Source organism: Dermacentor variabilis, chromosome 10, assembly GCF_050947875.1.
Source record: "Dermacentor variabilis isolate Ectoservices chromosome 10, ASM5094787v1, whole genome shotgun sequence".
NCBI classification, from domain to species: Eukaryota; Metazoa; Arthropoda; class Arachnida; order Ixodida; family Ixodidae; genus Dermacentor; species Dermacentor variabilis.
This window is the reverse complement of record NC_134577.1, coordinates 17,444,383-17,469,266: the sequence shown is the minus strand read 5'-3', so window position 1 is coordinate 17,469,266 and position 24,884 is coordinate 17,444,383. Positions and strand designations below refer to the sequence as shown.

Sequence of the window (24,884 nt, the reverse complement as noted above, 5' to 3'; positions counted from 1 at the left end):
TACTTGTGTGACCCATCTCGTTCCACTGAGGGTATGTACCGACTCGTCCAAATACAAACATTGCTATGCTATAGAGGGGACTGTTCCTTTATTACATTGAAATGTCGCTGAATCTTATTAGATCGCCAGCCCCACCGTCCTCTTCCAACGCAAGAAAGAAAAAGAAAAAAAGAAAGACCACATCAATCAGATATTTGTCATCTGGATGGCCACCTCTGAGGAGTCGTCAAATTTCTGTCTGATTGAGACTATTTAAGAGAGACGTTGCGCGAAATTTAGAAGTTTGCAGGCTCACTCCTGGCCGACTGCTGGATTCTCTGCTCAAATCGTCTTACTTTTGCGCAGCTTGCTTTCTGTCAGACGAAGGTTGAACCCAGACTGCTGTTGAGCCGATAGTGGCTACTGCATGTCGCCCGCAGAAAAGCAGCGCTAGAAGACCGTACAAGGTAGGGAAGGAACATTAATGCGCTGGCAATGTGCTCCTTCCTATCTTGTCCCATCCACTAGCGCTGCTTTTCTGTGGTAATAAACCAACTCGACCGGCAGTTGATTCTTGCTGTATGTCACTGTGCCGGTGTTAGGTTTCAATGCTATAAACAGCAACTTCATTTTTTCTTATCAGGAAAAAAAAATATGAACGTGGACCTGCACGAATGCAACTAATTAATATGTGTCGATAAAGTGCCATTCTTTGCTCAGTCCTTAGTTGTTTTTAAGATTTCACGCATAAGTGAGTAAGAAAAATGTCCGTATTCCTTATTAGCTTTATTTCACCTTGTCATCTTTCACGCACTGTTAGAGTGGAATAGAAGCGCCGTAAATCGTAAGCAGGGTCAAATGAAACTTCACATGGCAGATAACTATAGATGGAAGAAAGACTTGTGCTGTAAATTGACTCTCAACAAGAAAGAAGTCCCCGACGATTACGATACTCCTTAATGCGAAACTTGAACGCAGCGCTATACGTGTTCTCATTTCGCGATATACCGGCGCAAAGAATTTGAGAGAGACATGTAGCAGAGTTGTCGATCATCGAAAATCTGATCTGCAGGTCAAGCGCGTCGGCTTTCATGGAAGACTTGTTGAAGCTTCTATTATAATAGCTGGTGCCGCGTGGCTTCCAGAAAATACTACACAATACGCCTCGCGCATACAATCAGATCTCAAAATTGATACAAACCGTGACAATCCAAACAAGCGCAAACGAGACCGAAGCAATCAATCCAAACAAGCGCGAGCGAGAGCTGACGCGAGCAGACGATGGTACGAAAGCAGCGGTCCGGCTAAGGGCAGTTACGAGTACGCATCGAGTGGTTGGGCGGGTCCGCACGACACCAGCTTCCTGCGCGCACGTCACTGAAGGGGCCGCTCTCATTGGGCTACGCCGTCCGCGGCTCGCGTCCTTCATATTCCGCTCTGCGTCCGCTCTTTCATCTTTCGCTGTGCTCGTTCGCCTAGACCGCCGAGGCCGCCGCCGCAGAGGCTCGCCGCAGGAACGGGCGGCTAAGAGCTGCGCTCTAAAACGACCTTCGGCAGACTTGCTCGTTTAAGCGGCAAACTCGCCGTCTCAGAGTACAGAAAAAAGTGTGGATTCTCGTCTGTGTTGTCTTGCATTATAAAAGGCTTCTTGCAGATGCGCCGTTTGTTTTGGTCATTTCACTGAAGAGTTAACTTGACAAATGACTTCGCGCTCTGCAGTGATTACCAGACATGTTCATAGCTGAATCGGCTGCGACAGTTAAAAGACTGCTTCTCCTATCTTGTTGCTCACTCGCTAACTATATATTTATTCTAAGCCTTCAGAGAGGCGTTTAACCAAACGTTAAAAAAACCGTGCAAGGAACGCCTGCTCCTTCGCAGTTACGTTCAGTAAAGAACCGAACAAATCGGACTAACTTGCCGTATGTACCATGGCTGAGACCTTGGTTGTAGTTAAGCGATCCCCTCCCTCCTCTTTTATTTTTCTTTCATTCAAAACCTTCTTGTCTTCCCAACATCTTCTGAACAATGACAGTGAAGACAGTGCGTAATCCGGCCAGTTTCTCGCCGGAACAAAGGCTCTCATTCATCAAAACAAAATGACCGTCGCCTTTCCAAGTCTTCATTTGTAGTCATGATCACCATAACAAACTACCGTCTTTGCGTCAGGAACCTTAGCTGGTAGTTAACCCAGTGCCGCCGTTCCTAGCTCCCGCTCTATTTGCAATTCTTTTTCCAGCTAGCTTTCAGCGTCCTTCGAAACTACGCAAAAGAAGCGTGCTCAACAGCTGGACTGTGCCTCTATGAACCAAATGTAATTTTTTTTTGTCGGAAAACGAATGCACTCGCTTTCTTCTCGTTCTGTTTTATCTCTGTTTCTTAATCGTCTTCGCTTCTTCACCGCAGTGAATCGTTTCTGTGGCTGTTCTTCTCGGTTACATGGTTCTCTGCGTCGCGCGACCGAAAGCACAGCGCCACAAGCTCCAGAATATTTCCATCTTGGTTGCTTGGATCGCTTGTACGCTCATTAGACCCCCATTGTGCGCTTCCACCCACCCGACCGCCTTTCGTCGTCATAGCAGCGGCGTCGTTATCCTTTCATACAGCGGCTGCAGACTCACCAACGAAAGAAGGAAAAAGAACGAACAAACTGAAATAAAATTTTTGCATATTTTTCCAATATGAGCAGAAGAAAAAAACACAGTTCCATCAAACGAAAGAAAAGAAAAGTGTATTAGAGATCATCAACTTACGAGGGTGTTGCCATGGGGATTAAAAATGATGCGAGGCGGAAGCCAACGGGCCGACGCGCGTGGCTGTTGAAGAGTGTGGGCGTGCGGAATAATAAAATAAAAAGGAAACAAGAGAACGGATGGCGGCGGGTTTTAACCGGGACGCAGTTGGGGACTCGCCTTCCTGAAAGAAAAATGTGTGTCTCACCCGCCGCGCCAGCGTCGTAAGCTGGCATTAGGGACGCCGGCGACATCTTTCGCGCCTCATATTTTCCTATCTTTTATCAGAGACTCGCGACGATGTTGGAAGTGGTATGCGTGGAGGAGCGTCTTGTGGTTGCGTGCGTGCCTGCGTGGCAATGCATGTTTGTCAGTGTGTATGAATTTATATTTTTCGCACCTTTGTTGATGACCTTTCCGATGGTGTTCTGGGAAATGCCGGTGGATATCATATGTCTGCCGATACCCGCGCGTGCGTGCGTGTGTTTATTTGTTGCTTTCGTTAGCGTGTGCGCATGTGGCGTTTGTATGCGTGGGTATGAGTTTGTACGTTTGCAGTCACTGCCTCTAGTTAGGTCGTTCCACCTTGGTGCGTGCGCTTATAGTTTGGTCGCTTACTCGAGCAGCTGCGTTGATTTTGTACTGTAATGTGAACCCCGTCGGTGACCTGGCGGCTGCATTTTCGGGAGCGGTGAGGACTTTCAGCGGGGTTCCTCTTAAACGAACCAAGGTCGACGACACGTAGTTATCTGATCCAGACGCTAAGGACAAGAGATCTTCGCGCCAACGACACTCTTCCGCATCAGCGCTTCTTTATTCGGTTCGCTACGCCTGGTTAGTAAGAAGCAGACGACACTTTTGAGTCTCTTTATCTTCTCCGTGCTTCTGCGTGTGGTTAGGTTGAATGGTGAGATGCTATGACTAGACGGGAGAGGCAACGTTGCTAGTCTTGCGAATGGCGTCGTTAGCGTGCCACGCCTGAGCGCGTCGTGATTGAAAAGGGTCGTTTATGGCGGTCACGCCCGATAAGCACTGCGTTTACTCGCATAGCAACGGCGTCGTCGCGGAACTACGATGTGTTGAGTCCACGGCGTGTTAGTTGCACGCTGTAAAATAAAGTCACACTGGGGCTACGTTGTCAGCACGTTTTATATGAAAGAGCGCTAGATTGATCCCAAAATAATGATAATGAAAAATAATTACCTGCATAAATGCTTAGAAATGCTGGCGATCACCACTGAAACATGCTTATTTCAAAGGGAAGACTAGAAAAGCTTTAAAAAAAGGTGCGGATCAAAATACTGTCTACGTTTACAAAAGTGGGCTTTGACTGATTTTTGCAGTTGCTGTTCCTCATCCTTTTGAAACTCTGGAATGAATGAGGATTAGAGCTGCACCTTTAAACCTAACAGTAATACACGTCATTTTTTTACAACTACAGGGCACTAGCCAGCACGCACTCATATCTCAGGGTTCCTTGACCTCACTCTTATGATGCGGGCCTTTTTAAACAACTCTGTCTTCTTCGTAATACTTCCAGGCACTTTAAGTTAACCAGTAAACCTTGCCAAGTAGAGCAAGCATTTAACAGTAACTAGTAAGCCTCCTTGGTAGCAAAAACTGGCTGAGAGAGAGAGAGAGAGAGATTCGTTAATGAAAACTGGGAAGGTTGGCCTGGCGGCACTCTTAAGCGTGCTGCTTCAGGTGAAGGTGGTCGCAAGTGAAATGATACACCGAAGCACGCGCGACTTACGACAGATACATAACACACTACATATAACACGCAGAATACAAAATTAAACGTTCAGATAACATAAATAACTACTGGCTCTCCCGCAATCGAGAGTAGGTGTAAACATGAAATGGACACTGGCAAAGCAGATTGGTTGGAGATCATACTAGCCATAGTCTAAAAGTGGGTGTAGGGGAGGTTCGCAACAGCACACCACACCACAGCGCACCACGCCATACTGTGCCCTGGTCCATGTAGACGCAAGTTTCCTGGCGCACCGACACTCCTTATATCTTTATCGAGAGTAGACGCTGCAAGAGAGCTTCGAAGTCTCGCTCGTACCATCATAAGTTACTGGCCTCGACCCATCACTGAAACTTAAATTACCAGCAAACCTCTCACGACGTGACGCAACACTGCTGTGTCGGCTGTGGGTAGGAGTAGCATTCACCAACTCCTACAGCTATCATACTGGAATGGTGGACTCACCAATGTGCGCTCAGTGCAAGTGTGAAGAGACCATCAGTCATCTTCTGTGCCACCGTTCTCGCTTTGATAACCAACGTCAGACTCTCCAGCGTGCCTTGAATAGATTGGATGACAGGCCATTTACAGAAGCAAATATCTTGGAAGCCTGGCCTCACAGTTCATTAACCCAGAGAGCAGTTCGAGCGCTCCTTCACTACCTGAAGGCAACAGACTTGAGTGCCCAACTATAGACATCCTACACCTAACTTAGTGCATGTGAAAGTGCGGTATAGACTCATGTTTTCTCTCTCTCTCTCTCACTCCTCATTCCTCTCCCCATGTGTAGGGTAGCAAACTGGACTCAGTCTGGTTAACCTCCCTGCCTCTCCTTCTTCCCTTCTCTCTCTCTCTCTCTCTCTCTCGGTCAAACAGCCATCCGCGGTGTGCCGGAAGGTACCATCTTGGACGCTGCCGGACGCTGCCGGCGCATTTAGACGCGCCGCGGACCTCACGGACCGCTGGCGTTGAAAAGAGCGCAGGCAACTCTGTCTCAGCGCCAAAAGATGACAAGTATAAAGTGCCCTGTACCTGCTTTCAGTACGTCCGTCATTGAAAATGACAAATAAAACTTCAGCGAATTAGAAGTTACAACTTGAGTGACATTGTGAACAAACATTTGGAAGAACTCGGAAGCAGTATGCTTTGTAACTTGTTTGGGAAGTAACTAGCGCATGTAATGCAGTCTTGCCTCGGTGATCTCGTTTTGTTCTTGCAACTCGCTTGGATGTTTTCGTTTGAGTGCCCGAATAGCGGCTCTGGCTTTTGGCTCAAGGTCCCTTGAAGGTCGCCGACAACGGGAGCTAAAAGCATTTCATGCTTAAGAAGGAACTCCAAATGCAATGATTACAGCTGTAAACGAAGGTGAAAGGGCAACGTGATGTGCAAACACTTTGGTATGGCTAGTGTATAAGATTGAATGACAATAATAGTATATGAAATTCTGTAGTGCATTTAGGAACTCTTTGCCAAGTGTGGCATGTTCGGCAATATACTCCTGTACTCAACTGTTTGTAAAAATGAACAATACTAAAGTATGCCATTTCTGCCGAGATAAGCTGTCAACATCTAGCTTTGCTTATGTCGTGTCCTACGGGTGGTTATTAAGGTTTACTAGGGCAAAGGCGAAATTCCTACCCGATTGTTGATTAAAGAGTGTAAGAAGGATGATCAAGCTACTGCGCTCCTCGTCTGAAAAGGTTTAATAGTGGTTGGCTGACATCCGAACGTAAAGGGAATCAATTCTCTTGTCACATTAACTGCAGAAGTCCGTATATTCTTTTTATTGCTTTGTAACAATTATAGGGACATTACAGTAGAATTTCTGCCGTAGCCGTCGCCATCGTTGGGATGTTCCGTATGAAGTCCAAGTGCGATAAGATCGTATCGCGCCCCTTTGCACTAAAGCCCCTTAAACTTCGTTTAAGGGGCTTTAGGTGCAAGGTAAAGCATACGGTGCAAGGTAAAGCCCCTTAAACTTCGTTTAAGGGGCTTTACCTTGCACCGTATGTTGTAGGTGCGAGGCAAAGCGTGAAAGGGTGAGCCGGGAACGATGGTGGCTTGATGTGCGCCGTTTATCCGCTCGCCCATAGTTGTGCGCGAAAGGCGGTGGGAGGCGGGTGGCAGAGAGAGAGAGAGAGAGAGAGAGAGAGAGAGAGAGAGAGAGAGAGAGAGAGAGAGAGTGGCGAGAGCAGGCGTCCGTAATTCTAGCGCGGCCGTTGCTGAGTGCGGCACGGGTGAGCGCGCCATATCTAGGAGGTAATTTGCGATGGGTACAAAGCATATGCCAGCCGAGATGGCTTGTGACTTCGTGTCTGCTGTGTTCTCGAGCACCTCGTGTTGAAGCTTGCCTGACCTCAAGTTTTGCGGATGCGCTGAAGCTAGAGGCAGCGCGAAGTGTTCGCTCAACGCTGAGTTGAGTGGTTGTTGGCTACTGGTGGGATTAGCCGTGCAGTTGCTGCCGGTAATTGCTCAACGGTCACCACTGCTGCGTTCGAGTGTCCACTGTCAGATCTGTTCATGTTTGCCTGTGCGCGCGTGACTCTATGCTTTTGAATTTAGTAAGTGAATGCGCAGTGCAATTTATACGGCCGATAAATCTACTAACCTTACATTGCATAGCTGTCTACTAATTTGCTATCGCAATTGATGCTTTGCCTGTGGGACGAAACTGCTCATTTTCTGAAACAAGGTACACTAACGCCCTTGCTGAGGATTGCCCAGGGCTGCGGCCGTAGGACAACGCACACCAAAAGTGCCTTAAAAACATTCACACAAAAGAAAAGGGATCAGGTGACGCGACAGAAAATCAAGGAGTCAAGAGTATGTAGCACCAAGTGATCGGTACGAGGTCGAATCATTTATAAATATATAAATGAGGTCGCAAGCAAACGTCTGGAGCGACTTTGAAGCAAGCAGTAAATTTCGCAGACGCCGAATGCAAAGTTCTTCAAAAACACTCCTCCGCTTCTCTGTGACCGTGCAACTCCGCCTGAAAGGCAAGTTGCGCAACGTCTAACTCGGGCGCGCCATTCGCACATGATGCAACACGACGACGCATTTTCGGTATCTGCATATTTCGCTTCGTCAAAGTGTCGGTGGTCGCTTTAACGAACTTCTTTGGCGGTGTGCGTCGGTTCAACTTCATTTTCTGTTGCTCTGCTGGCTCCACCTCTTTATCGACGAGTACGAAGCATACACTGCCGAGTGGACGCCGCGTTAGGTGCAACGTGGCACACGGCTGTGCCCATCGTCCATCGCAGTATTCTCACGCAAATGGAATTAGATTGAAACGCACGCCAAAGAGGTAGTTAGAGCGAGAGAGAGAGAGAGAAGAAGGCAAAAAATATCGGTGGCTACACGACCGTGCTCCTGATTTCACTGCGGCGATGACTTTCCCGCAAGAACCCAATCTCTCAAGAATATTAAATCTCTCTCGAAAACACGAGAGAAAAGTGTTGTTCTTTCTTCGCTAAATGACGAGAGCTAATTGCGACATAATTGCTAACTGCATCTCGCGCTCTATCTCCTTCTGAGCACTTTGAGATTAGACAGACGGGAAAAACAAAGCACCACAACAGCAGTAGCAGCAGCAGACGAGGCGTCTTCTGGACTAGAAAAAAAAAAGGAAATGAAACGAAAAAGGAAAAAGCGAAACACTAGGCTCGCTTTATGTACCCTGTCCACGCCCTCTCAAGCGGCTTGGTGCTTTCTCTATTGTATTTTATCGTTCAGAGTTCACCAACCTTTGAAGGCAGCAGTGTGAATGCCGTGAATAAACAATGGGAGGCGGTGGACCATGCAGGTCTGTGGCCAGACTGTGAGGCAGAAATATGGCTCATAGGAGCAGACGCCGGCGCCTGTTGCAGATGCATCGGGAGATTGCTTCGCGAATGCATTGCATGTTTTCACATGCTGTTCCTAGTGCTGCTGCTTTTTCGTTACTATAATCTTCGTCGAAGAGAACAAAACCATTCGTCACTGTACCCCTATGGAGTCCCAAGACAGTTTGACACTGAATCGTGCTTGGTGGAAATCTTTTTGACATTGAATGACTCGGTCAAAAGCTTCAAAATTATTGCTACGCAACAAGAACGCTAACAGGCATGCTGGACGTATACTTACGAAAGGAAGGCATTTCGCAAACATTTTGAAGAGGGTATTCTTAGTGATAACTCTTCTTCACTGGACGTGGCGTTTCAATTGTCTCACGTTTGATTGCACCCTTTCTTTTTTCTTATGAAGATTGCGCAGCTTTGAAATGTCCATTGTTCATAGACTTTGATGCCTCAAAGACTCAAACTGACAAGTTCAATGTTCTTCCTTTGTTTGTTTAATGTGCTGCTTCAAAAAGACCTGTCAGAATCTGCACACGAGTACGAGATAAGTGACGCCACATATGGTACGAATGTATTTTAATACTCCATATTTTTATTTATCTACAGCTGTTGGTAAGCACTGAGATTACGTACTCGTGTCTGTGCATGTCCACAGCTACGACTCTTATTCAGACATATGCAACGTGACGGCGTCCTATCTCAGCCTGTAACTTAGATGCGGAATGCGAATTTGGTGGTATGGGTATGCATACGGCGCATATTCCAATAATAGAACGGTTGAACTTGCTGCGATTGAATTGTATTTTTCTTTAGTGGAAGCGTTTAGCGTAAGCTTTAGCGGAAGCGTTTGTTTATGCTGCATTATAGGCATGTAAATCTTGCGTATTACAGTAGACCACAAACTCGCACCGGTATTTTGTGAACACTGGTTTTAAAGGTATACTTTAATCTCCAAGACCAGAAATTGAGGTATATCGAAGTGTAACGTCTCGATTTAATACACTTCAAAACACGCAACAAGCCGTGGCCTAGTTGTAGAGCGCTCGCCTCGGCTGCGGGACGTTGTGGGCTCGATTCCCACCGCCGCCGGGCACCCGCTGGTTCTCAAATGGGCGCGAGCATGCCCCGGCCTGGTGTTCGGCCTTTAGAGGCGATACGCTTCGCAAAGGAGCCGGTGCCCTCAATTCTCGTCGAGACCTTCGTGAGCACACACACACACTCATACGCAAACTCACACACACGCGCGCACACACGCACACCCACACACACGCGCAGGCACACATACACACATGTGCACGCACACACGCATGCACGCACACGAAATGCCATGAGGAAGGAAGAAAGGAAAAAGTGGAGAAGGAAGGCAAGGAGGTTAACCAGTTTAGCCTGACCGGTTTGCTATCCTACACGTGGGAGCCATTCCGCTCTGTGAAGGGGGATGGCCAACGAAGCTATTTAGCATACAACACAGAAGTGACGCAGAATTTTGAACATAGGTACGGACTCATTTACTGTAACACTTTTATATATATTCGTGTGGACGATGAGACCGCCGCCCCAAGGAGCCGGGGAAAAACTAGGCACTAGACGGGAGCGCCACCACAGGAGGGCGAAAGGAAAGGAGATACGCAAGCGCTTGGAACGCCGACAAAGAGAGGGTGGTGCGAACGTAGACATGGCCGACGCGGGTCTAGTAGTAGATCGTGTAGTATCTGTTTTTATCACCTCGATATCTGATACTGGCTGTATTTGGACCAGCGATATTAAACTTTTTTGTGCAGAGTTTATATATTGCAATATATTTATATTAAACGTAATTTGTGCGCGGAGTGCTTCAAGCCTGCTTCATTCCTCCGCGGGTCGGCCCGGTATTGCACTATCTTCGAGATCGGCCCACGGTTTTTCGTCTACGGACGAAAAACCGCGGGCCGATCCTAGTTTCTAGCCATGAGTCCGCTAGAAACTAGTTATATACAGCTTCGCTGCAAAAAGTGATGTTTGGGCCGCACCCATGACGGCTATTTCCCATGTGGCGCCCCAAATGCACCGTTTGTGGTGGGGACGCCTTCGGGTTGAAGAAAACCGCCCCTTTTCGGCTCGTGTTTTAGAGAAATGCAAATTTTTATCGGCCCTTATAAATTCTCAATTTCCTTAAGCACCGCGATATTGTTTACACAATTTCTGAACGCACAAAGGAATATTCTTAAGCTATCGATTACTTGAGAAAGAGAACTTTTCATCCCTTTTCATGAATTTTGTCTGCTTCCCGGATCCCAGAAGAACTGATTCGCTCACAGTATCCTGACTTCCTCATGTAAACACAGCAGTTTTTATTGAAATTGGTTCCGCGATTGCCTGATGAAACCGTTCCCGCTTCTTCACTGTATCTGAAAAAGGACATTAAGGAGGTGCTCGGATGTTTTCTCTAGAGGCTGCTTCCTCATTCGATTCCAAATCGAATGGCTGCTTTAATGAGAGCTAGCGTAAATGGCCTCAGGCGTGCAGCGTGATGTCCCCGAGTTCCGAGACTTGAGGCTTAGCATCGTCGTCTCATTGTTGTCGTCGTCGCCTAGAGTGTGGGGTAATCAGGCGTTCATTTGCGCGATCGGCGCGACAGAATCGACGGCGTCAAAGAAGGAAGCGACGACGGTCGACACATGGTTGCCCAGATTTGCGCAAGCGTCGCCTCTCGATTGGCCTCGACTGCAGCGGATGTTTTTTTTTGTTTGTTTGTTTGGAGAGGCCTCGCGTCCCTAGGGTGTGATGCCTATCACCCACGGAGGAATGGCCTCACGTTTGAGCGCGCGACAAAGCAAATAGTGCGAAACAAGGTGGAAGCTGAAACAGGAACCGGGTGGAAGAAATGGACAACAATCACGCGAAGAAAAAAAAAGCAAGAAGCCATTTTCTCCCGCTACGCGCTGACATGGGGGACCTGCATGTTCGCTACGCCATTTGCTGGCCCGTCGTGTTGTATCGGCGCGCGTGCGTGGCGACCGCGGCTTGTTGCTGTGAAAGCGAGAACGAGAACCGACGCAGGAAAAGAAACAGAATGGAGATGCAGCGTAGTTTGCCGCTATCGACCCGGCGTTTGGTTCGCACATCGTTCTAGAACGTACGGCTCGTGAGGTTATTGGACTCTCATGACCCACCATGCCACCTACAGGCTAATAAAAGAAATAAGAAGGAAGTGAGACAACAACCAGGAATTGCTACCGCCGTATACCTTTAATGTCGCCAGCCGAGTCAAGTCCAAAGTTCCGATAGTTCTCTTCTTTTGCGCTTGCTTTATTTAACGTTGAAAACTGGGACCTACCTCGCATTGATCCGGAACTTGCACTTACACTGAAGCCTGTATAAACGAGAAGGCTGAACTAGCGGTTGCAATACTGTGTTCCATTGACGAACTCGTGGTGTTGTTATTGTTTTACTATTTGCCGTTCAAGGTAACGCACTTCGTTAGGTTGGTCTGCTGTTGCAGCCAATGTGCTATACTTTAGAGGACACACAGCTGAGATAAGCAGTTAAGTTCCAGAAAAAGAAAGGACAGGTTTGTCTGTAACTGATTCATGTTATTTAAATACGCCACGATCATTTTACCAAATTGAAGTGGTCGATTTGGCCCGATGGGGAGAGATTCATAGATTTGGAAATGAGTGAATCGAATGTCCGACGATATGGCATTTATATTTTTAAAGAACGGGAAACACTCTTAATATGGCACAAGAAACTTCGGTGGCAGTGAAGGGGTCACGGGTTACATCGTCCTCCAGACATTGCAGACTGCTTTACAGTGTGCGTGTGTACGTGCGCATTTCTCACTTCCTCTCCTTCACTTATCGCCATCAGGCCTGGATCAGCATACCAAGCCCGTCGTACGGCTAACCTCGCCATATCCTATTAAACTAATTCCCCCTCTCTACGCTCTTGCCTCATTTTCTTCGACTTTATGAAGAGAAAATGGCACCGACCCGCTCCACAGAAACGATTGAAACCCGAGTCATCACCATAATTTTCTTGCAAGATTTCCTTCCTTCTCTCCTAGCTACTTGTTGACTAACCAGTTATGTTATACGAACTCGTTGCAGTTTAATAAAACACGAGTACCGGAGCAATGGCTGCTCACCAGAGCACGAGATGAGAACGCTCGGAAATGGGAACGCTCGCAGCGCACTAAGCGAGGTATCTTGATGGTATCTCATTTAACCTTCACATGGCTACAAGAAGAAAACTTCAGCGGGCAAATCTAAATTGGCGACGTAATGCGTGAACGCACGCTCGAGTCATCTATTTTGCAGGTAACGAGACTCTGATGAGCACTTAATGAAGATCCACTCGGTTACGGTGCCCCCACCTTGTCCAGCCAGGAGGGCGAACCAGGAAGCACACGTTTCTTTAAAAAAAAAAGGAGTTTTACGAAACAAAATGTAGCGTAATATTTTGCTCTATGTCCTGACCTTTTGGCGGTCGGCTACTTTATTGCTTCCACTACCAGTGTATTTTTTATTGCTTTGATTGGCTCGAGGGCAAACAAATGTGTAGAAGTTGAGAGTTGCAGTTTTTTCAGGCTTTGCCAGGCTGTCAGTTGGTTTGCTATGCTCAGTTGCTTCTGTGAAAATTTTCGGCCCTTAATTTTTTAACGGACTGCGAGGACACAAGCTGGCTTCTTAGCACGCAGAGCTATATTGTAAAGAAGCTAGCTTGCCGGTGGCTACGTAATAAGCATTACCGTAGGCGAGATCGGGATAGATATGAAAAACTGTGCAAGCCTTATTTGAGGGTACGAGGAAGTAAAAGTGCCTTCACCTCTAGGAAAGGATGGTGGAGGGAGGAAAGGATTCATTTGACTGACGTCACGTTTTTTCTTGTTTTTTTTTTCAGTCTCAGAAATCTCAACATATAGTGAACATCGATGAGCTTCCAGCTCTCACAGGTTTGACTGCTATCTTGACGGCGCGCTACATCGTGGCTTCTGGAGCGATGGAGGCTACGCTCGCCTTAACATTATGGTTAACCATGACTGTTAACTACGGCGCACGTCGAGATTTGTTTTTAACCATTGCAGACTGCAACACCCGAGAACGACAGACAGCGCAGTTCGTTGACTGTTGTAAAGTGACACGTGATCTTTCAGGATTGCTATATATTATGAGTTCAGCTTGTTTTTTTCCTTTTCACTTTGATTTTCAGACAAATTATCTTGGTTTCTAAAACCGTATTAGTGACATCAATGTGCACGTTGGCGCTGAGTTCAAAGAGCCAATAATTTACAGTGGCTACGCCCAGTGTTACTCGGGACAGAAATAGTGGTTTTATATACGCGAAGAGAACCGGTTTCCATGGCGACCAGTCGCGCGCCAAAGGCCAAGGTGGTCCACGTCTCTGGGAGAGCGGGCGAGCCATGGTAAACGACTACAGGCGCTCTGCGCACTCTACCTCCGCGCGAGAATGGGGCACTAGGTGAATCTCGCGAGGCAATGACTGCCGGCGTGTCGATGTGTGCGGGAGGTCGGTAAACAGTGCTCTTCAAAGACAAACGATCCGGGGATGCGGGGTTCGTGTCCCCAACGGGTGTGAACCGGAAAGGTGGTGGATGGGGTCTCCGGAGGGAAGGATATTATACAGCACACTTCGAGTAGGCAGGCACGCTGAAGGTAGTCCCTATTTCGTATTGTCGAAGTTGAAGCTGTTTCGTTCTATAGCAATGCCAATATAAGTCTACTTGAATTCCTATACCGACACAGATGCGATTCTTAAACGAATGCAAGTTAGTATTCACTAGCGGTGGATACGACTTTGACGTATAGAGGATGCTCTTTGCTGCCACCTTTGAGTTGTTGAGGTACTTTATTTCTTGACGGGCGTTTCTGCTGTATTGCAAATAAGGTTACTAGAAATGGCCAAGAGAATATATTGTAGTGCCAAGTTTTACGTCATGCTGCCGAATAATGGCGCTTGACACTCTTTTTTTTCTTTTTTCTTCTTATTGAATTATTCAGTTTGTGCTTTTCGTTTCGGTCTAGGCCCGAAATATCTTTTTTTTCTAAAGTGAATGCAATCATTCATAAGCTCTGAGCTGCTCTTTCCTTCTCACTTTCTCGAAGGTGCCTTGAAGAATGACGAAATGAATCTAACTTGAAGCAAGTACGCGAAACCCTTACAAATACGCTTTTGCGTAGCTACGGCAAAACAACTGCATTGATGGTTAAATTGTGTGCAGAGGTAGGAAACAACCCAGGCAGTGTGTAACGTCTCATGGCCAAAGCATGAAGTGCAAATAAAAGACGTCGGACAACTCATGGCAGTACCGGAATTTTTTTCGGAAAGCACCACCTATTTGGAAACTATGGGAAGGTAGTAAGAAAAAAAAAGGCGCCTTGCCATAATTTTCGCCTGAGTGCTTAGATATCCACAAAATTGAGATAAAGTTACCTTCTCGTTCCTGTCAGAGGGCGGCTTTAGGCCGCTAGTCATCGTGGCGTGCCATACTAGAATATATACACTGGAATAAAGATCAACTGCGGCGTGACGAATGCGTTTGCCATCACGTAAATGCCTCTCAGCCAAGAGGAGGAAGTGACGCGAATCCCGCTAGATAACCGGAAATGAAAGCGATACATGTCACGCTCAGTGAGCTCAACACCACGCAGGGGAACATCTGGAGAGCGCTCGATCGGAAGCGCCATTTTCCACACAAGTTGTCTGGACGTCGTCAGCACGCAATTAAAAAAACTTTCTTACTGCGACCTGGTAGTGCATATTCTTGTTTGTTTTTGTCCTTGCCTGATGGAATGATTTAGTCTGTTGTCAGAGAAAAAGCACGCACGAACGGCATGGGCGCTTGCGGCCGAGATTGAAGATAGCCAAATTGGCGATGCGTTTGATTCCCTTTCCGCATCTTGATTATATGGGGCGTCACAGAAAAACGAAGAACAGCATTAATGGGGGGAAAGCCGCGAATGCCTGCATGACATCTAATTATGGAACTAGGTCTTCTAATAACTGGATTACGTTGCGCTGCTGAGGTTGACGTCGCTGGTGGCATCCTCGCCACGGCGGCCGCATTCCGATGGGGCACGACTTACGAAGGCTCGTGAATATATATATATATATATATATATATATATATATATATATATATATATATATATATATATATATATATATATATATATATAATCGCATCATGAGACGCCCAAGAAACGAAGACACCAAAAACAACATAGGGGAAATTACTTGTACTTACCACCGCTAACTATAAGGCAAATCTGCGTTAGCTATGTGCATTACCTACTTTTCAGTGGCATTTACAGCACTAGCCATTCGTTCTGCCTGGGTTGCGTGGTTCTCCGTACACGCTAGGCACGTTACTCTCGCACACGACGCCACCGTTGCGAACGCTGCGAGAGAACTCGCTAGGTTACGGCGTACTTGCCATACTTTTCGCCTCGAGTTGTAGCCTTGGTTGTGGTTATTGCGTTAATGACATCACGTCTCTCGTACCAATTGCGGCGCCTAACTGCGTGCGCGGTTTATTACGTGTAACGGGCACCACTGAGTCAAGTGCAGTGGTGTAGATGCCGCGCGTATGGAGGCTTGGCCTTGATTAGAGGCGACGGCAGCATGCATTTTATTTTACTCACTTTGATATAGGCTGAAATAAAAAATAAAGAAATAAAACGGCAGTGTTTTGATATTCTCAGACATTTCTCGCTTGCTAATTAAGTTACGTGCGTCGAACAGCTCACGTCGTTGCTGGGTACGGTAATGTCGGTATCAGCACGCCACGTAGACGACACGTTTCGGCAGAATCGCCGTGGGGAAACACGCCTGCCGAGGATTGCAGCAATGGCGGCGATCCACAGAAACCCGTGTGAAAGGTTCGTTTGTTAGAGTTTTCGCGTACGCACGAAATGAAAATAAAAGAAAAATAATCGGCCTCCTTCACACGCTTCATTTTTTTTTCACTTTAACTCGAGTCGGAATTTCTAGCCTGAGTATGAGCTTTTTGTGGGGCATACAACTAATATAGAAAGCATCGAGAATTTGTTCGGAGTTCCAATAATAATGAGGAGTCTTCGACCTTGCAGTGACATCAGACACGAGGAGGAATTTAATTTCGTAGCTTTCGAGGCCGCGTTTTTTTCAGCACGTGTACCGGAGGACAGAAAAATAATAAAAAAAAATTCAGACGGAGAATTTTTGAAGCAGTCCAGTGGCACTGAAAACTTTGCGTGCGCACTGGCGGTACCAAAAATTGAGCGGTATAGAAAAACACGTGCCATAAATCTCACCGTTCGAACGCTATTGCAAAGGGCGTGGGTGCCCGTAACATAAGTATTCCCTTTGATGACAAAGACTTCAGCGTTGCCTTTGAAGGCGAAATCTATTTCAAAGAATTGTTCTCCGTAATCATGAAATATTTATAACCCGAGTCTCGCCTCTCTCGAACGTGCTAGCGCTTCAGGCTTTACGACATCAATTGTTAAAAAATATATACTCATATACTTTTCCGTACATTATTTTTCTTTTACAGAACAGAAGATGTTCGTGCATTCACTTATACGATGAGCTTCTTATAAAGTTCGTTAACAAGAGTATGAATCTGTTTACTGCAATAATGTTCGACCTTGCGGAATTTCACCTCAAAACTGATTCTATGCGGCGGTGTTCATCCATTTTTCAAAAGAACACGATTTCACACTTCACGTAGAGCTGAGCACCCGACCAGTTAGCGCGTGGTCACAACTTGCTTGCTCACTAGCTCACCTTAATTGCTTGATTACTTTCTTATTTACACATGTTCATGCACATAGACATACGTACCATATTAAGCAGTGGTAATCGAGGCCCAATCATAAGTAACGGACGAAGCTATAAGACAGAACTAATCTTCTAATCTTCTTCGTCTGTGTATGCGTTACTTTGCGCCCATCTGATTATACTTATGTTTCACAAACTAGCCCAAGAAGTACGTTTAGTAACGTACAGACGTAGGGCCTGAAGGTTTTTTGATAATACTGCTTAGCTGTTTTTTTAAATGAAAGATACAAGAGCTGCACGTGTATGCATAGGCCTGCTCCAAACACCAGTGACGCACATGTCCCCTGCCCACTTTGCAGCCTGCATCAACAACTGACGTCAGCTGCGAGCGCCTCCTTTCGTCGTTTCTCTTAGGCACACACACACACGCGCGAGGCAAAGTGACACAGCCCCCCTTTTGTGGGGCTCTGTTACTTTGTCCCAGACCCTTCACAAAGTGCCGAATGCACGAAGCCTTTCGTGAATAATTAATACACCTAGACTGCACGTGTTTCAAGGAGGGGTGCCACTTCCTCAATGCCGAGAGCTTTCTCTGGCGCAGCTCTGGAAACGTAATTAGCCGGCACTTTAACTGAGCCTTATCGATGGATGTAGCCACCACGCTGCTCGAAAACGTCGAGAACTTACGCTGCGCAGTGAAGCGAGGCTTTCCAAAAGGGAAATAACGAGAGACGTGACACGCAGACCTGATAGAGCTGCTGCGAGTTGCTGGACGAAAAATAGACACCGTGGCGCGTCCTCGCCGCCGTCGTTCCATGCTCCAGTCACGGGCGACTGTCAGCCCAGCCCTAAAAGGTGTGTCCCAGTACTCTGCCTCTCTCTCACACACATACACACACGCGCACACGCGCACACGCGCACACGCGCACACGCACACGAGCAGGGATGCGCACCGTATTGTAAGACGTACACAAATAAAGGTGCGCACGCAAAGACGCATTCGTTCGGGCTGCAGAAGCTTTACTTTTAGGTAATTAAACGCACATATTCTCTCAATTTCACGTATAGAGGTATACGCACAGTCCCATCAGCGCACACACACACACACACACACACACACACACACACACACACACACACACACACACACACACACACACACACACACACACACACACACACACACACGTGCGTACGTGTGCTTACGTTTACGTACACAGGTACGAGGCAGACATATCCATGCACATGAAAATGAACGCACAATGCACAATACACACGCACGACTTGAGGGGTGCTTCACCTCTTGCTAACGACGCGCGTACGCACGCCCTCGCTTTCGCGTAGTCGGCGTATGGACCGACGCGCACGCAGGCGACCCCTCGCGTCCTCCCGTCACTCTCTCCCGCGCACATTAGCTTTCGCCATTGCAGGGTAGCAAATCGGACGGGCGTCTGGTTCACCTCGCTGGCTTTCCTCGCGTCTCTCTCCAATCGCACCCCGAGACGGGCAGAAAGGAGCAGGAAGTGTCGAGCCTACAGCCATGTTCTGCTAATGAGAGAAGCCAGCGCATAACCGTTACTTGCTGAGGCAGGGAAAATTGGCCCTAATGACGTGAGTGTATCGACCCGGCGGCACGTCCGCTAACGCGACGAGACTTGTATGCGGAAGACAGATGTCGACGGCTGGCGAGGGAGAGCAGGTAAGAACCCGCCGCAGGTTAGAGAGAGGGCACGCCCGCCATTTGGGGAGGAGTGCTGTCCATGGCTGGCGCCGAAGAGAGGTGCATGCGCTTCGTTCCCCCCCCCCCCCCTTTTTTTTTTTCTTTTTTTACCGTTTTCGGTGCTGAAAAATCCCTGGGAAACACGGCGGCCCAGTCCTTGCTGCTTGTTTTGTAACGTGCTATTCCGGGGCGCAGTCTGATGTGCTTTATTTAGTGCGTGCGGGTTTGAATAATGCGCTTAGGTGGGAGACAAATGGTGGAGTTTTTGCATGGCTGCGTCGCCGAAGGGTGTTGAAACGGGGCGCTTTTGTTCGCGTTCCCTAACGTTTCAGGGATGCGTCGGCTAGAGTCTGATTGCGCTTCCTGTACGAGCTCATATTTGCATAATCTTGTCAGGTGTTAAGGTTTGGAAGTGGGGCAGTCCGGCACTTGTTGCGTAACGCCACTTATCAATTCCCTTGTTGAAAGTCTTGTTTCGATGCTGTTATTCTCTCGCTCTTCCTCCTCTCCTCAACCCACATCGTCTTCTCTCTCTCTCTCTCGCACACACACACACATACTAAGAAAAAATGCGTTATGACTGATTTTTTACGGCAACTAAGCACACTTACTACGGACCGGTTCGCGCTGCTCGCAGGGTTAGTCGCATGGGGTCAGTTTTAAACTCTAACAGAGATCTTGTTAAATTGCTAATCTTATTTCTTGAGAAGATTGATATAAAGATAGAGATTTATTTCGCCAGCTATCACATTGTTTAACTAAACAATTAGAAAAATGTCAAAGTATTTAATGAAACACTTTTAAAACACATCTTGCGGTCGATGAATCGAAGCCAGCGAAGTCTCGAGGAGTGTTCACTTGGAACAAATTTCCCAACTAGCACGGATTTTGGGGTAAGCACCGCCAATATTCCCGCGATATTCACTGTTGTTTCACTCATATTTTAAACAAAACATGTCGTTCACCTGTGCAGGAAAAATTCAACCAGAAGATCAACTCGTTTCATCGCACAATTACAGTGCGAGTACATCAATACTGGCGCCAGCTTGCGATGTTTAAGTGGACTTGCCAACTCGTCAGCACACAATTCGGGAATCGCATTATCTGCCTTGAATTCATTAGGTTATATTTAATTAGTCAGTCAAACTGCACTAATGTCTGGATCCGAGCTAGTTGCTAAGCCAACATTTCCCTTTGTCCATTTCACCAAGCACAGGGTAGGGAGCCGGTACTTACAACGGCTAACTTTCCTGTATTTTCTCCCCCCCCCCCCTCTCTCTCTCTCTCTCTCTCTCTCTCTCTCTCTCTCTCTCTCTCTATATATATATATATATATATATATATATATCTTGAATGGAACAAAAAGAACTAAAAGGGACTTCATAGTATTTATGCCTGCCTCTCGGCAAAAACGAACAGAAGCCCACCCTTTTCAGCAGTTTCCTTTAAAGATGTTGGCCAATTATGTATTGGCGGATTGCCAAGCGGCAGCACCAGGAGCGGGTAATGCCGCTGCGGACGAGGCATCGGCTTCCGCCTCACAATTACCGGAACCAACGAAGCTAGGAACCCAGCAAAATACAATCCTACCTGCCAACTTAGTCGGTGTAGCTATTCGCGCTTCCACCTTCCGCAATGCCGGGCTCGTCTGTGTCGCCCACGCTTCTGCGCCAGCCAATGGCAATGTAGGCGAACAAAAGAGGCCGTCTGCTGTGATGGTTCGAAACACGCGGCTTCTGCTATAAACTGCCTTTGACAGCCCGAACCAGTCCTGCTCGTGACTGGATCGCGAGGAAACTAACAAGCGTCCTCTGGGGGTCCACAGCCCTTCCGTGTTTGGGCGCGAACGCAGGAAGCAGTGCCAACAAACGCGCTTGTTTCGGAGGTGAAAGATTATGCCGCTCTCGTCTCGCGCCCGCAACCACAACGGCCGAGTGACAAAGCGGAAATTGTCGGCGTGCCCGCTCGCGTGCCTGTGTGGTACGCTCTCTTCCGGCAATAACGCGTTCTGCTCGGTGGCGCCTCCACGTGCACGTGAACATGGTCGCTGTCTTTCATGCCGAGTGCTTTCCCATGTTACGCAAACTTTGTGCGTTCGCCGCCCACAAGAAAAAAAAAAAAAAGAACGCTGCAGTGATTGTCGGTCGTGGGCGTCTCCGGCGCAGAGGCTGCCACCTACGTGGTTGGGGCGCCTGTGTGGCTATAATATTTCTCAATAAATATGTGCAGCATCGTAGAAATCGCGGGGGCGTGTCTGGTCGTTCGCATTCCAAAACATGATGGAAGTAGTAGTGTTTTGATGCCCACTGAATTAAATGGTGTTAAAAATGATGTAATTTTACTGAGACGTGTTATTTACGCCCACATTTATTCCTAAAGACAGCCGAAAATAGCATGATCTGTAAGAAAAAAAAAAAGAAAAGAAGATCCAGCGCGAAGTTATCGAAACAGAAAGTTTGCGACATTCACAGAACTGTAACTTTTTAAAACAGCAGCTATACCGTAGCACCGATAAGGGGGGGAGGGAGGGAAAGAGATAAGAAGAAGGCAGGGAGGTTAACCAGAATCACGTCCGGTTGGCTACCCTACACCGGGCGAAAGGGAAAGGGGGAACAAGGATAACAGGGAGAGAGAGGAGATAAGTTTGCACAATTGATACCTTCTATGTGGCTCTATCGACCGGCGCTATATTGCGAGTTTGGAACTTGCTCAATGTTCACTCAATCAGTAGGACAATTTCACACCTGCGAATTGACAAGTTTATTTCGTCTTTCTCGCGGTATTAAGGCCGTGGTATTCAAGTTAAATGTTGGAAGTTTTTATAAATAACGTATAGCAGTTTCCTTACGACAGAATTTATAAATTTTCCACCTCATTGAAGAGCTCGAACGATACCTTCCTTTATAAAGAGGCAACTGCATATAGAATGGAATTGATTCACAGTGATCTATATCCAGGCTCTATTCACGCCTGAAAGGCGTGAAACAGAATTTCTGATTTTAGCTACAATTACACGGAACGTCGTTCCGCCATCACTACAAAGCGGAGTCTGTGGCGCAACTACAACACCGCGGGCTAAATGCATCGATAATATGTTCCGTGTGGCGTCTAATGTCATAACGTCATAGCAGCTCGGATCACCAAAATTTCCTTTCTCAAAGTCAGTTTAGAAATAGCTAATGCCTCCTGCACCCGCGATCTAACTGCACAGATTTACCTAGACGAAACGTAGACCCATTCGGCCGGCTATCTCCGGCATCGCCAAGACGGGGACGAAAAGACGAACCGGTGTAAATGATTAGGAGCTTCCGGCAGGAGAACGACGGACAAGGGCCCATAAAATATTCTCTATTATTATTTTCTTATGCTTGTTTTTGCAGCATACAGCGCGGATTGCAAGAACGCGCGGACAGGCGGATTAACCTTAATGAAATCTTGCCCCGGCATCCTGACCCTGCGGAGTGGCAAGGTGGATGAACAGATAAAGGGGCCGAGAAGGGCAAAGTGAAATCTGCCATTCTCTTATTGGTACATATAGATACACTACAGTACGCTTAACAGTGCCAGAGGAGGCTTATCAGTGATCAGCATAAATCATAAAGGGTAAGGGAAAGAAACTGACATAGAGTCCTTGTTTGAGCACCTAAAACATTGCTGCCTTTCTTTTGGTTTACTGCATCCATGACTGAGGTGTGTCTTCTTTTTTTCTGCTTCTCATAGCATTACATAATGCTCTTATAGACAACGTTATTTTTTAGTTTTCTGTGGTATGATGTGCTTTTTAATCTTTTAGGCCTTTTGTTATTTCCTCCTTCTCTCCTGTCTTTTTTCATCTCAATCTTCCTATCCTCTCCGAGCTCTAGACCTCGGACGTGTCGGTCTTCTCTTAATAATTTTCTTCCTTCTCCTCTTTCAATCCTCCATTCTCCCTTACCCAGTACAGAGTAGGCTACCGGGCTCAGCCTGGTTAACCTCCCTGCCTTTCCCTTATGATTTCTCTCTCTCTCTCTCTCTTGTAATAATTTTAAGATTGTCCCTTTCGATTATATTTCTTTTGCATCTATATTTGTACCCGAATGTAACACCACGACTACTAATAGGAATATTCGCATTAGTAAACACTTATATGGTCTTTTTTTGGCATCTTCATGATTGGTATCGTCAAATGTTTTTGCACTACTTTTAAGGCAATATTTTACGCCATTTTAAAAAATTCTTTACAATTTCAAGATCACTCAGCCTGCTCGCACTTGACATCGTCACTATGTCGAATAATTATTGTTCAAGAAATGAAAATTATTAAACATAAACGTGGACGCGCTTGAAGTTTGAACTTTGAACCGATACTGAGAGGTGAACAATAGCTGCGGCCGCCGATTTCCGCATGAGACTAGACCTGAAAGACGTGGATCGAGAACGTAGATACAAGGAAAGAAACAGTAAGCCTTTCTTGCTACTTTATTTGCCTAGTAATAATAACTGGGCTAACACAAGAGGATTCTGTGTGAGCATCTGTGTGACGCCGACGAACCAATAACAATTTATTCAGAAGTTCGCGCATCCGGATCAAAACGTTAACGGCGTAAATGTGGCTAAAGTAAACACAGCAAAGACAGGTGGAGTGCAAACAAAGACGCAGAGTTCCCGCTGGCGTATTCACACAGGGCGCATGACTTCTACCGCAAACGTCATCAGTAATTGTGTGTCCCATAAACGCCGATTTGGTACCGGGGTGTTCTCGCCAACTCAATTAGGTTCGGCCGCCGATTTAGATGTACGCTTGTGTGTGTTTCCGTTGGTACTTGTACCTGCTTCTGGCTCCGCGCGCTTCTTGTGCCATAACTTATTTTTCCGAGCTCCCCAACTAAAGCTTGGGAATCTTTGTTCCAGACGACTAGACGGCTGGTAGCGGCTTTAACGGCGAGTTAGAAGCGTAATTGCCAAAATGGGCCAATCACGAGATGCTTTAGGATCGTCGTATTCTCGGACAAATTGCTTCCTAGTCTGGCCGCCGTCTCTTATCTGCACGAAATAACTAAAAGCTTGCTCCTCGTTTGAGAACATTACAAGAATGTTCCGCGAACGACAAGCAAAACGCTTAGCGGCAGGCTTCGTGTTGACTGTCTGCATCCGTAAAGAAATTAAAAAGGCATTGTTTTCCGTGTTTCACCCGTGTGAGCAAAACATTTAACTTTTTCCCACGTACAGCCAAATGCCTTCTTTCAGAATTATTCACAGGCGAAGGTTTATTTCACCACTGCTACGGCTACGACTTCAAAGTGCGTTCACTTTCTGAAAGCTTTGTTTTCAATTAACTGAGGAATCGGCACAGAATGAACAGTAGGCACCACAATGTGATATTGACGTCACGAAGGCCTTGTTGGCTGATCCTTGGCTGATCTTCTTTTGAGCCTTAATCTCTATTGCCCCTTTGCCCACTTATTTCTCGTCTTTGCGTGTTACGTAACTATTGCCAAACACAATTCCCCTTCGAATCTACACTGCAGTAGCTGTGATGTCGACCATCCACCGGACCTGATCGTTCTGGAGGCTCCAAGAATATATCGCTGCTTTTTAACCCCGATAGTAAAAGAAAAGAAAGGTTTTATTAACTTTAGAGAAAAAGAGTTTCGATTCACTTCGATTTGCAACAGAGTGAGTCGTATTAAACGCAGCTCTGGAAAGAAGACGTATTTAAAAAAAAAGCCGTGGCATTTATTCCGCGTTGCATTATTGTCGAGTCGAGTTGTGTTCTTTTCCTCATCCATTGCATGACACGAGGAGAGAATTGACGCGTGATAGAAATCGTTCGAGTCCCAGCGCCATCTGTGGACGGCATCTCGTTGCGCTTGTTTCTACACGGCGTGAGAAAAGACGCGAAACGAACGAAGGAAAAAAAAACAAAACAAAAAAAAAAAAGAAACGAAGACGAATTTGCGCGCTCTTGCGCGTCGCGCGTAATAGCGCGAGAAATAGCGGAAGCCGCTGGCTGCAGTTTCGAAAGCATTGGTGTGAAGGCTCCTAGGGGATTCTTCGGCAAAAGTGGCAGGGAAGATTCGAGAGAACTTGCGAATTGTAGGAGATTGGGGGAAGCA

At 46.8% G+C, this 24,884-nt stretch overlaps 1 protein-coding gene and 1 pseudogene across 3 annotated transcripts in view; one reads left to right on the top strand and one right to left on the bottom strand.

Moving 5' to 3' along the window:
- Positions 1-24,884, bottom strand: part of LOC142560023 (pyrokinin-1 receptor-like) — a 205,538-nt gene that overhangs the window by 13,586 nt on the left and 167,068 nt on the right. The window lies entirely within an intron of this gene.
- Positions 9,990-10,208, top strand: LOC142562619 (U2 spliceosomal RNA; annotated as a pseudogene).